Source organism: Petaurus breviceps, unplaced genomic scaffold (assembly GCF_028583685.1).
Source record: "Petaurus breviceps papuanus isolate PSGF00001 unplaced genomic scaffold, PetGlider_PUasm1.0 90444, whole genome shotgun sequence".
Lineage (NCBI taxonomy): Eukaryota > Metazoa > Chordata > Mammalia > Diprotodontia > Petauridae > Petaurus > Petaurus breviceps.
This window is the reverse complement of record NW_027187256.1, coordinates 1,943,347-1,957,279: the sequence shown is the minus strand read 5'-3', so window position 1 is coordinate 1,957,279 and position 13,933 is coordinate 1,943,347. Positions and strand designations below refer to the sequence as shown.

The following is a 13,933-nucleotide window of genomic DNA, read 5'->3' as shown; positions in this document are numbered from 1 at the left end:
GACTTCTAAGAGCCAAGATGGCAGAATAAACAGTAAATCACTGTAGCTCTCCCATTCTTAACCCCAAACAGCCATAAAATAGAGTCCCAAAAAAATAATGGAATAGTAGAACCATCAAAAAGATGGGGTGAAACAATCTTTTAGCCCAAGAAGCTTAGAGAAGCAGAAAGAAAGATCTCACTTGGGTGAAAGGGGAGTGTAGACCAGGATGGGAAGTGTCCCAACGAGGCAACCACATGCCCCACCTCATCAAACAAGGGGGAATGCCAAGCCCCAATGTGGCAGAGCAGGTGAACACCCATAACCGGCCCCCCCCATGCCTTAGCATGTGATGAGGAACTGGCAAACTCCAGTTCTGAGAACCACCACATGCTTCAGTGTAGCCCCGGGTAAATAGGCAATCTCCAGAGGCCAGACCACAACGTCAGTTTAGTTTAGCTTCAGTTTAGATGCAGGGAAACACAGAAACACCCAATCAGTCCTCAGCACACAGTAGGTACCATTATTAGGACACCAGCTCAGCACCAGATAAGCTGCCAGACCCCTATAGCCTACAGCAATATCAGCAAACTCTACCTCACCCCCTCAGCACAGCACCAAACACCTGGCTCACCTGTAGACCTCAGGAAAACATCAGTGAAATACTAGATAAGGAGCAAGGGATTGGAGCCACTAGCACAAGAAGCCTGAGACAGTGCCCCATTAACCCTGGTAGCAAAGCTTAAATTTAAAAGGAAGGAAAAAGCTCCTTTCCACCCCCAAAATATGAGCAAACAACAAAAACAATAAAGAATCTTATGATAGAAAGTTATTATTGGGACAGCTAGGTGGCACAGTGAATAGAGGACTGTCCCTGGATTCAGAAGGACCTGAGTTCAAATCCAGCTTCAGACTTCAGCCTCTTAACACTTACTAGCTGTGTGACCTTGGGCAAGTCATTTAAACCCAATTGCCCTGCCTTCCCCCCTCCAAAAATAAAAAAGGAAAAAAAGGAAAAAAAAAGTTATTATGGTGACAGAGAAGACCAAGACACAAACTCAGAAGAGGACAACAATGTCAAAACACCAAAGAAAAATGGGAAGTGTTATCAAGCCCAGAAAGAAGTCAAAGAACTTGAAAAAGAACTTATAAATCATATAAAAGAGGTAGAAGTAAAATCGGGAAAAGAAATGAGAGTGATATAAGATAACTGTGGAAAAAAAAAGACTCAACAACTTGGAAAATTGCTTAAAAAATAGACTGGCCAAATGGAAAAGAAATACAAAAATCCACTGAAGAAAATTACTCCCTAAAGATTACAATTTTCCAAATAGAAAAGAAAGTTTAAAAGCTAACTGAGGAAAACAACACCTTAAAAGTTAGAATTGGGCAAGTGGAAGCTAATGACTCTATGAGACATCATGAATCAATCAAACAAATTTAAAAGAATAAGAAAATGGAACAAAGTGTAAAATACCTTGTAGGGAAAACAACTGTCCTGCAAAACAGATGCAGGAGAGACAATATCAGAATCACTGGATTACCTGAAAGCCATAATCAAAAGGAGGACCTGATAATATTTTTTTTAAGAATTATCAAGGAAAACTTCCCTGATGTCCTAGAACCAGACAGTAAAACATGCATTGAAAGAATCCCAAAGAGATCCCAAAATAAAAACCCCAAGCAAGATTATAGTCAAATTTCAGAGCTGTCAGGCCAAGGAAAAATACTACAAGTTGCTAGAAAGAAACTATTCAAATATCTGGGAGTCACAAACAGGATTACACAGGTCTTGGCAGCTACATCCTTAAAGGAGCTGAGGTCATAGAATATGATATTCTGGAGGGCAAGGAGCAAGGACTAAAACCAAGAATCATTTACTCAGCAAAATTAAGCAAAAAACATAGAGGGGGAAAATGGGCATTCAACCAAATAGAAGTATTTCATGCTTTCATAAGAATATGAGAACTAAACCATAAATTTGACCTCCAATATCAAGACCCAAGAGAAACATAAACAAGTAAAAAGAGAATAGAAAACATGAGAGATTCAACAGAGCTAAACTATTTGCATCCCAATGCAGGAAGATAATACTTGTAAATCTTAAAAATTGCATCACTAACTCTAAATAGAAGAAATATACATAGAGGTTATGGGCATAAGGTGAAGTGGAGAAAATGTCATTAAAAGATAAAGCATAAAAAGAGGAATACAATGGGTGCAGAAGGAAAGGAGAGGGAGAATGGGATGAATTATCTCACATAAAGAGGTAAAAAGGACCTACTGCAGTGGAGGGGAGAGATGGGCCAGTGATGGGCATGGCTTAAACTTTACTCTCATCAGTACTGGCTCAAAGAGTGAATAATATGTACGATGAGGTGAACACAGAAAAGTATCTTACCTAACTGGGAAATAGAAGGGGAGGAGATTAAGTAAAGGGTAGGGTAGGGACTGACAGAAGGAAGAGGAGAACAGGGGAGGCAAGAGACAAAAGCAAAACACCAGCAAAGTGGGAAAGGGTGAAAGAAGAGAGAAGACAAAGAGAAAGAATAGGATGGAGGGAAATACACAGGGAGTAATCATAACTATGAATGTGAATGGGATGAACTCTCCCATAAAGTGAAAGCAGATAGTAGAGTGGAACAAAAACAAAACAGAGTCCTACAATATGTTCCTTACAAGAAACGCACTTGAAGCAGAGAGATATAAAGTAAAGGTAAGGGGCTAGAAAAGAACCTATTATGCTTCAGCTGACATAAAAACAGAAAAAAAGAGCTGAGGTAGCAATCCTGATACTAATGAAAATAAAAGCAAAAAATATACCTAATTAAAGAGATAAGGAAGGAAAGTACATCTTGCTCAAAGGTACCACATACAATGAAGCAATAAAATTAGAAGAGCAAGGAGTAATCTATCTGTCAGATCTATGGGCAGGGGAAGAATTCATGACCAAAGAAGAGATAGAGATCATTATGAAATGTAGAAAGATAATTTTTTTATATTAAATTGTAAAGCTTTTGTACAAACAACACCAAAGCAGTCCAGATTAGAAGGAAAACAGAAAGCTGGGAAACAATCTTTATAGTGTCTCTGATAAAGGACTCATTTCTCAATTATATAGAGGTCTGGGTCAAATTTATGAGCTACAAGCCATTCCCAAATTGAAAAATACTCAAAGTATAAGAAAAGGCAGTTTTCAGATGAGGAAATTAAAGATATCTATAGGTATAGGAAGAAATCCTCTAAATCACTTTTGATTACAAAAATGCAAATTAAAACCACTCTGAATTACTACCTTACAGGGGCGGAGTCAAGATGGCTGAGTAGAAACACAACCTCCCCATGGCTCTGGCTTCCACCTTCCCCAATCCATGTTAAAAGGGGACTCTAAACAAACTTTGGAGCTGCAGAACCCACAAAATGACAAAGAGAAGCTAACCTTCCACTGAGGACAGCCTGGCAGGAGGCAGGAATCGGACAACACAGCGCTCTGGGAGCTGAGCCCAACCCCAGGCCAAGGCTTTAGCCCCAGGGCAGGCCTGACTAGCTGGCCTGAGGGACTCCAGATCAGCAGCAGCTGTGGCCATTTCCAGATTTATCAACACATAAATGCGAAGGACAAAGTGAGAGGTCAGTACAGTCTGGACTTTGGGACCCAGTAAGTGTGAGTGCTTGGCTTTTTCCCCTGGGGCAAGAAGTCACTGAGACCCCTGCATAGCCAGCCAGTGCCATGTGGCAGCATAAGCTCTTGGCCTGCAGAGTGTAGGGGTACCAAACACCAGTCTGAGGTGTAATCGCTCTTGCTTTAACCTTCTTGGATCTGGATTGCAGTCTAGGGTGGAGTTCCTGGGGTGCGTGTCCAGCTTCCAGAGGGTGTGGAGACCTCAGAGAGAGCACACATCTAACACCTCCAGCAGCTGAGAAAACCACAGCTTTGGCTTGAAAGCTCCCCTGTCTGGTGGCAGAGTCCTACTGTATCAAAAAGCCCAAAAGTTAAGCAATTGAGTGGCAAAATAAGCAGGCAAAGGAAACAAAGCAGACAGAAGATTCCAACATTAGATTCCTATTTTGGGGACAAAAAGGAGCAAGGCATGGAACAGGAGGAAGACAGTGAAGTCAGAACTCCTGCACCAAAAGCTTCAAAGGAAAATACCAGCTAGTTACAGGCCATAGAGGACCTTAAGAAGCAGATAAGAGAAGTAGAAGAAAAATTGGGAAGAGAAATGAGAACGATGAAAGAAAATTATGAAATGAGAGTCAACAGCCTAATTGAGGAAAATAACACCTTGAAAAATAGACTAACTCAAATGGCAAAAGAGGCTCAAAAAGGCAATGAGGAGAAGAATGCCTTAAAAAGTCAAATTTGCCAGATGGAAAAAGAATCTCAAGAGCTCACTGAGGAGAAACATTGCTTCAGAATTAGATTGCAGCAAATGGAATCTAATGACTTTATGAGAAATCAAGATGCTGTTAAACAGATCCAAACAAATGAAAGAAGTGAAGGCAATGTGAAATATCTCATGGGAAAAACCACTGAACTGGAAAATAGATCCAGGAGAGATAATTGAAAAATTATTGGACTACCTGAAAGCCATGATCAAAGTAAGAACCTAGAAATCATCCTCCAGGAAGTTCTCAAAGAAAACTGCCTTCATGTTTTAGAACCAGAGGGCAAAAGAGAGGTTGAAAGAATCCACCAATCAACTCCTGAAAAAGATCCCAAAATGAAAACGCCTAGGAATATTATAGCCAGTTTCCGGAATTCCCAGAACAAGGAGGGAATAATACAAGCAGCCAGGAAGAAACAATTTGAATACTGTAGAAACATAATCAGGATAACCCAGGATCTGGCGCTTCTACACTAAGGGATTGAAGGCTTGGAATATGATATTCCGAAAGTCAAAGGAGCTGGGATTAAAACTAAGAGTCACCTACCCAGCAAAACTGAGTATCATGTTTCAGGGGAAAATATGGTCATTCAGTGGAATAGAGGACTTTCAAGCATTCTTGCTGAAAAATCCAGAGTGGAATAGAAAATCTGACATTCAGATACAAGAAGCAAGAGAAGCATGAGAAGGTAAACAGGGAAAAGAAATCATAGGGAATTTATGAAAGTTGAAATGATAACATTCCTACATGGAAAAACAATTGTAACTTATGAAACTTTTCTTAGTAGTTGAAGGGAAAAGAAATATATGTGCCTGTATATGAGGGTATATGGCCATATGAATACGTAAGTGAATGTGTGCATATATGGTTACAGGTATACATAGATAGAGGGCACAGGACCAATTTAACGGGAAGGGATGAAACTTAAAAGATGGAATTAAGAGGTGAGAGAGGAACATAATGAGAGGAGATGGGGAGAGACAGAATGGGGTAAACTATCTCATATACAAGAGGCAAGGGAAAATGGTTACAATGGAGGGGAAGAATAGGAAGGCAAAAGGGAATGGGTCAACTTTATTCCCATTGAATTTGGCTTGAGGAGGGAATGAAATACACACTAAATTGGGTATCTCACCCTCCAGGAGAATAGGGTTGGGGAAGGGGATGGGGGGGGGGTGATAGAAGTAAGTGCAGGCAGGGCGGGAGGGAAGTTGGAAGCACCCACTTTTGTAAAGGGATGGGATCAAAGTAGAGAATAGAACAAGTGGAAGGTGGGATAGGAGGGAGGGAAATATAGTCAGTCTTTTACAATTTATCTACTATGTTATTGTTTTGCATTAGCCAGACATATACAACCTATACTGAACTGCTTATCTTCCCAGTAAGGGTGGGTGACAAGGGAGGAAGGAAATGAATCTGGAATTCAAAGTTTTAAAATCAAATATTCAAATATATATATATATATATATATATATATATATATATATATATATATACTATTTTATATGTAATCGGGAAATACGATGTACGTACACTGGGGCATAGAGATCCCCTGGAAAAGTAGAAAGGGGTATGGGAGAAAATATGGGAGAGAGCAGACTGGAGGAGGGGATATCCTGTGGGACTGCTATTTTTGGGTGGTGGGTAGGGGAAAAATGGGGAGAAAATTTGTAACTCAAAATCTGGCAGAAATGAATGATGTAAAAATCAGAAGTTAAAGCATTTGAAAAATAAAAAAAAAAGAGTTGTTACAGGTATTTTGTGCCTATTTGTCAGTTTCTTTTTTTTTTTTTTTTTGCAGCTCACCTTGTCTTTATTTGTCTTTTTTTAAGTTGAACTTTCCTTTTACTGGCCACATGAGTAACTGGGGGAGGGGGGAGGGGAATCTCCACAACATTCCATTTATACACAAAACTAAACAAGGAGCACAAAGCCACTATTGCGGTTAAAAGTTGGCAGCACCGGGGAAGGGGGAAAACTGGGGGTGTCAGTTAAAAAAAAAATACTGGCCTCCCCCCCATCTGGACATCCGGGGGGGACCTTGGTCTGCTACAACTCAAGAGGAATGAGAATATCAAAGGCGGCTTGGGAAGGCCAGAGCCACTGGGGTGAAGTGGGGGAGGTCAGGGGTCGGGGGCGGTTTGGCAAATGGGTGAAGGGATTGCCCTGCCCCTGCGAGGATTCCCCCAGCCCCTCGGGTCTGGCAGGAAGGGGGCAGCCTGCTCCCCCACTGGGCTCGGGCAGCCCCAGCAGGGGGGACCAGAGGTGGGAGACTCACAAGGGCTTCCCCTCCAGGGAAATCACGGCATTGCCCCCCAGTTTCTCAGCCAGAGTACAGCGGTCCTTCACTTCCTCGTAACAGTTGGCTTGTAATTCGTGTTTGATTCCTGTCAGTTTCTTCTTGATCATTTTGCTTTTGAGGGGGGCGCACTCGGGGGCCCAAAAGATGAACACCAGGTCCTCCTTCTTGCTCTCCTTGGAATCGTAGGTGGCGTCGTAGAGCGCGTAGCGGCAGTCCTTGTCCGGCAGCATCTTGACGAAGGTGGTGCCCGGGTCGTCCGCGGTCTGGCCCACGTCGCCCACCAGGATCTCCTTGCTCTCCTCCAGCACGATGTTCTTCGTGTCCTCGCTCAGGCAGAACAGCACCGCCTCCTGGCGCTTCTTCACCTCCTCGGGGGTCGAGGACTTGCGCACCTTCATGTCGTTGAACACCTTGATCACGCCGTCCGAGACAGCCACGCCGGAGGCCATGATTCCGGAAAGGAGCGAGCGAGGGAGGGAGGGTGAGGGAGGAAACGAGGGCCACAGGAGAGGAGGGTGTCGCTCCTTCGCCGCCGCTGCCTGGAGCCAACTGAACCATCTTTTTTCTTTGGTCTCTTTGGGATGTGGACTTCATGGTAGTGTTTCTGGGTCAAAGAGTTTGCACAGTTTAATGGATTTGGGCGGTTTAGTTTCAAGTTGTTCTCCGGAATGATTGAACAGTTCCCAATCTACCAACCATACATTAGACTACCTGTTTTCCCATATGCTGTTCAGTATTTGTCATTGTCTGAGCCAATCTGGTGGGCGTGAGGTGGTGCTCCAGGGTTGTTTTGATTTGTATTTTTCTAGTTGCTAGTGATTTAGAGAATTTTATCATATGGCTATCAATAATTTGTATTTCTTCCTCTGAAAGCAGCCTGTTCATGTCGTTTGATCATTTATCAATAGGTCTTACTTAACTGCACTAAGACTTTTGGAATACCCTATATAGGAAACGAATTCAAATTTATAAGACTAAAAGCCATTATATAATAGATAAATGGTTAAAGAATGTGGGCGGTTGGTTTTTAGAGAAAGAAATACAAATTATCTAGATCACTAATACTTGGGGAAGTGCAGATTAGGGCAACTTTGAAGCTCCACCTCTATCGGGCTGGCAAAGATAACGAAAGAGAAAAAAATGAAAAGTGTTTGAGGGCCTAATGGAAAACAGATACACTAGTACACTATTGATGGTGCCATGAATTGTTCCAGTCGTTGTGGAGGGCAATTTGGAACTATGCCCTAAAAATTATTGGACAGTGCATGCCCTTGGACCCGGAGATGCTGCTATGGGGTTCGCGTTCCAGGGAAATCAAGGAAAGTGTGAAGGGATCTATAAGCACAAAAATATTTATAGCAGCTCTTTTCATTTTGCACAAAAAATGGAAACTAAGGGACCATTCTCCTTTTGGGGAATGACTAAACAAATTGTGGTATATGGATATAAAAAGATATTATTGTACCATAAGAAATAATGAGATGTACAATTTCATAGAAAACTGGTAAGACTTTTATGAACTGATGCAGAACAAAGTGAACCAAAATAGGAGAAAATTTTCTATAATGACATTACAGAGAAAAATAACTTTGAAAGACTTTGGAATTCTCATCAATATCATAATAAACCATAAGTCTAAAAGAATGAAGATGCTCCTGATAAATGGTGATGAACTTAACATGCAGAATGAGATACTCATTTTTGGACATGGCTAATGTAGGAATTTGTTTTGCCAGACCATATAAATATGGATTGAAGGATTTTTTTTTCATTTGCTCAATAAAGGGAGGGGGTGACTAATGGAAGGGGAAAATTCATATAAAATACTTGTTACTTGAAAAAGAAAAAAAAAACAATTTTGAAAAGAAAAAAAAGAAATACTACCTTACATCAATCAGATTGGCAAATATAACAAAAAACGGAAAACAATAAATCTTGGAGACGATGTGGGACAACTGGGACACTAATGCCCTGTTGGGAGAGTTGTTAACGGATCCAACCATTTTGGAGAGCTATTTGCAACTATATCCAAAGGGTTATAAACCTTTTGCACACCCTTTGATACAGCAATACCATTACTAGGTCTGTATACCAAAGAGATCATATAAAAAGGAAAATGACCTATGTGTGCAAAAATATTTATAGCAGCCCAATTCATGGTGGAAAAATTTTGGAAACTGGGGGATGCCCATCAATTGTGAAATAGCTGAACAAGTTCTAGTACATGAATGTAATGGGATAAATGTAACAAGAAATTATGAACAGACATATTTCAGAAAAACCTTGGAAATACTTGTACAAACTGATGCCAAGTGAAATTAGCAGAACCACAAAAATATTTTTCATAGTATCAGCAACATTGTGTAATGATCAACTATGAAATGACTCAGCTCTTCTCACAAATTCAATGATCCAAGATAAGTATAAAGGACTCAGGAAGGAAAATGCTACCCATATCCAGATAAAGAACTGATAAACTCTGAATACAGACCAAAGTATATATTTTTTTTCCACTCAATTTATTCTTTCTCATTCTTTTTTTTTCCTTTTGATCTGTTTCTTCTCCCACAACTGTGATGAATAAGAGAATATGCCTTATATGATAGCACATGTATAAACCATGTCAAATTGCCTACCATTTTCAGAAGATTGGATGGGAAGGAGGAAGGAAGAAAAAAATGGAACTCAAAATCTTGTAAAAATGAAAACTAAAAATTTTCTTGATATGTAATTGGGGAAAATATTATTTAAAGCAAAAAAAAATGTACATCAGAGACATCAGTTTATCCCAAAGCAGGTTCAAATGAAATTGTGAAATATTAAACAAAAGAAACAAAAAATATCATCAAACATTAAAAAAAGATGAGTCTTCCTGGTTCCGGACCCAGCACTCTATTCACTGTACCACCCAGATGCCTGAGCAATTTATTGATTTTTAAAAGAATACATTAAATTAATCTTGGGAATAATAAAAAAAATTGTCCTGATCATTTTTGTCTCTCTATAAACTCCCTTCTGCTCTCTTCTGTGCATTTTAAAAATGTTTCTTTGAGATATTTTTCCTTTGATTTTACTACTTACTAACCTCTGCCAAAGTAAAAATTCTTCTTTGTAACAAATATGAATAGTCAAGAAAAAGGAAAATAACACAGTCATTATATCTGTAAATATATGGCATTGTGTACCTCTAATCTATCACCTCTACACCAAGTGACTCTAGTCCTTAAGGGGCTATCTGAGAACTACCAGAAATCTACAAATATTCCAGACAAAGAAAACAGGAAAAAAGCATAGGAGATTTCTTGTACCTAAGAGAGGTTCCCATCCATTGAAGGAAAAAAGAGCAGACATCTGAGACCATAAGAAATGTTGCCTGAAGCAGTTCCTGGATCTATTAGCTATCTATTCAGCTTTAGATTCTTTCTCTCATAGTGGATCTCTGGATTGACTCAGGGGCAACATGACTGAATTGACATTATCCTGAAAGGTTGGAGATATGCCCCATATATCAGGAACTTCTCTTAACAACTGTCACATTTTGGATCCTTAAATATTCTTGGACCTCCAATAAGAAAATCAATCTGAAGGCAGAACAAGCTATAAGAAACAACTTTTTGTTTGCCTGTCTGGACCAGTGATTTTGTCAGTGTTGGGATTTCTCAGTGCAGATGTTCCCTCTCCAGATTCATAAATACTTTAAAACATCCTCTAGAGAATTTCCAGAGCCACTTGGAGGTCAAATGACTTGCCCATGGAATTGCTTATATTGGAAAAAGGCAGTACTTGAACCCAGGTGTTTCTAACTCAAAGGCTAGCTTTCTCCCTACTATAGAAAGCTGCTTCTCAAGGAAAAGCTATCTCCACATTAATATGTGCCTTGTTGGATTCTGTGAGTAAATTGGGTATTCATAATTACCTTATCTATCTCAGAGGGTAAATGCCCCTTAAGAAACTGGATGATTACCCACAGATTAGCTATGCAGGAGAAAACACTGGTGCTAGACATGATGCTAAGGAGCACAAATCTTTTAATCTTTTGGATGAAAGAAAAAGAAGGCATCAGCAGTGAAATACCATATTTCTATAATTTCCTAGAAGTGAGTTAAAGGGGGATTTGCAGATGGTTTACATCACTTGCTCAGTTCTTATGTCCTTTTGTTTTAATGCTTACATAAAAGCTATAAAGTGGCTTCCAAGGGCATAAGGATAAAGGCAAAGATATAATCAGGATCCAGACAGGGCAGTATACATAGGGTCTGGGCCTGGGTAGGAATTTCAGGCCAAAGATGGGGAAGGAAGATGATTCAAAGATCATTTAACAAGGAGACTAGTATTTAGCCTTAAGCATACCATCCAATTACCACAGAAGATGGATAGAGTCTTGCTTCTTCTACCAGGGGAAAAAATGGTCCCTTTCTAACATTAGCGCAATAAGCCAACTCTAAATGCCAGGGCCATGAGCAAAGCCCAAAAAATACTGCCTCCATAAAGGGACACTTCTTTACTGAAATGACTCATATTGGAACAACCCACCCTTTGGGGCAATCAAACACACCTCAACTGCTGAGGTAAAACAGAACGAGGACCAAGGATTTATTTTATAGGGAAAGGAAGGATATCTGAAATAACTGGTTAGTTTTCTAAACCTAATAAAATAAGCAGATAGAGGTACAGATTAGCCAGGATACTGTAAGATGACAGTCAATGAACATTTCAAATATGAATGACAGAGAAGTGATACCAAGATTGAAAAAGAGGTATAGAGACAGATTATCATAGAAAGACTAACCCCTGTGCCATGTGTTTTTTTTTTTCAATACTAAAATCCCTCTTCCAAATCCTATACATAAGAACTCATTTTTTTACATAGTACTTTAACCTTTATGAAACATGTTTTCAGATAAAAACCTTGTGGGATAATTGACAAAGGACAGTTCTGACTATGTTATTCTTACCTAAGAAACTCCCAAGATATCTTATGAGGGGAAAAAATGAACTATTCTTTTCAGAATTTAAGGTCATTCCCAGTATTACTTCTGCTTATCACCCCAGAATGATTTTATATCCTTCACATACTTTATGACCCATTCAAATTGTTTCACTTAATATTTTCTACATAACAAACCCCATCTACTGTAGACATGCCTTTGTACAGGCTTTCTATCCCCCATGCTTTTGAAAAGCTTCCTCTCATTGCCTCAATCTCTTGAAATCTCTTGCTTCCATTAAAGTTCACCTCAGTCGCCACACCGTACAAGAAGGTTTTCTTGATTTTCCTGTTTGTACTCCACAACTATATCTTTTAATATACTGCAACTTTTTTATATTGACTTGTATGTGTACATCTTGTTTTCCCCAAGACTACAGAATTTAAACTCTTCACCTATTCCTTCCACTTTATTCATTTCTTCTCATGTCCTTTCCATCTTTCAAAATGTACCCCATTTGAAGTTCAGTCTAATGCAGGAAATCCTTCCTGATTACCCTGATCTTCATCACTTTCTGTCCTCTGAACTTTTGTTGCTTGTACCATGCAATTAATTATATTGCATTGCTATTGTTTTTGGCGTGACTTTTCTTCAGAGTGGTCTACACATTTCTATAATATATGCACCATGTCTTATACATTTTGCCTCCATCTGCTCCATAGTACCTAGCATAGGACTGGACACATAGCCAGCAAATACTTGTTTGATTGCAGGTTCCATAATTTAGGGGAAAGAGCACTTTGAAGTCAGAAGCAGATGTAAATCTAAGCTGTGCTGATCACCACTGCCTAATTTCTCTGACCCTTAGCTTTAATCTATAATAGGGTAGGATTAGACTAGACATCTCCAAAGTACCTTCCAGCTCTACTTCCTACAATATTCTAATAAACCATCTAAGTGAACTCTTCTACCTCAGGGTGCTCCACAAACATGTGCCTACAAAATGAAATATACTATAATGGGGTCCTCTTGCCAGGGATGGAAAATGGAGAATTAATTGTCCTATGAAATCTTCAACAGTTTAATACAAACAACAGACAAGAAAGTTGGGAAGTCCCAACACTTGCTCACCAAGGGACTTCCTCTGATCTCTCATTTTCATTGGGACAAAGTTTATTTCCACAGGGGATACAAACAGTTCCATAAATAGAGATTTACCTGAAGCATGGGCACTGACCTGTTTTCCTTCTCTGCAATTCCACCATCATAAATAGCCTTGGAGAACCAAGACACCATAAACTTAATCCGTCAAATTAAGGACATAAGGAAGTTATTTGTCTAGCCTGAGAGCAACCATCCTGCAAGTGAGTGAGTTGATTAGGGAAAACAGCAACCAGGGATGGGAAAAGTAGGGACTCAGGAATGGTGAAGGAAAGAGGTTTAAGTGTGAAATTGAGAACATTGGGGAAGGAGAGAAAGGACTTGTGCTGTTTTAAGTTTTAGCAATGTCTTAGGTGAATGGATAGGTGGGATGCTTATCAAAATTTCTGGTAACAAAAGGTCATAGGAGACATTGTATCTAAGATGATATAATCAGAATATGAAATAATCTTGGTAGCTAATAAAGTGGGCCAAATAAATTTACAAAAGAATGCATGCCATTTATTTGGTTCCAAGAATAAATTTCATGATGACAGATCAGATGAAGTGTGAATGAAGAGCAATTTATTGTGGAAAAAAAAAGTCTGCGGTTTGTAGTGAACTCCCTGGTCAATACATGTCAACAGTGATACAACAGGCAAAAATATTTTATGTAACAATAGAGTAATGCTGTTAATAATGAGAGAAATCAAGGGATTACATTCTTTTAAATCATATTATACTCTAACTGTACCCAGGTCTGCACAAACCATATCTGAAATAACTTATGCAGATTTGAGAAAATATCAAGAGACTGACAACCTTGAACCTAAAGGAACAGAGGACTGCAATGAGAATAATGATGGCCCTGACAACATTTCTTAGGAGTACAGGCTGAAGAAACTAAGCATATCAGCACTATAGCAAAGGAAATTAAGAAGAGATATGATGGCTCTCTTCTATTATTTAAAGGACTACCATTATGATTAGGGACTAGACTTGCTCTGTTTTTCTCCAGAAGGCAAAATTCAGAGTAAGCTGTATAAATTGCAGAAAATCAAATTTGGTTTGATGAAAGGAAAAAACTTCCTAACAACAACAAAAAAAATTCAAAAGTAGAATGGATATTTCCAGAGGAAGTTGGTTGCCGATCACTGGAAATTCTTAATAAGAGGAAGGGGCTAGTGACTAGATT

At 39.4% G+C, this 13,933-nt stretch overlaps 1 pseudogene; it reads right to left on the bottom strand.

The window, feature by feature from the left end:
* Positions 1-6,529: 6,529 nt before the first annotated feature.
* LOC138177643 (cofilin-1 pseudogene) lies at positions 6,530-7,222 on the bottom strand (annotated as a pseudogene).
* Between the last annotated feature and the right edge of the window lie 6,711 nt (positions 7,223-13,933).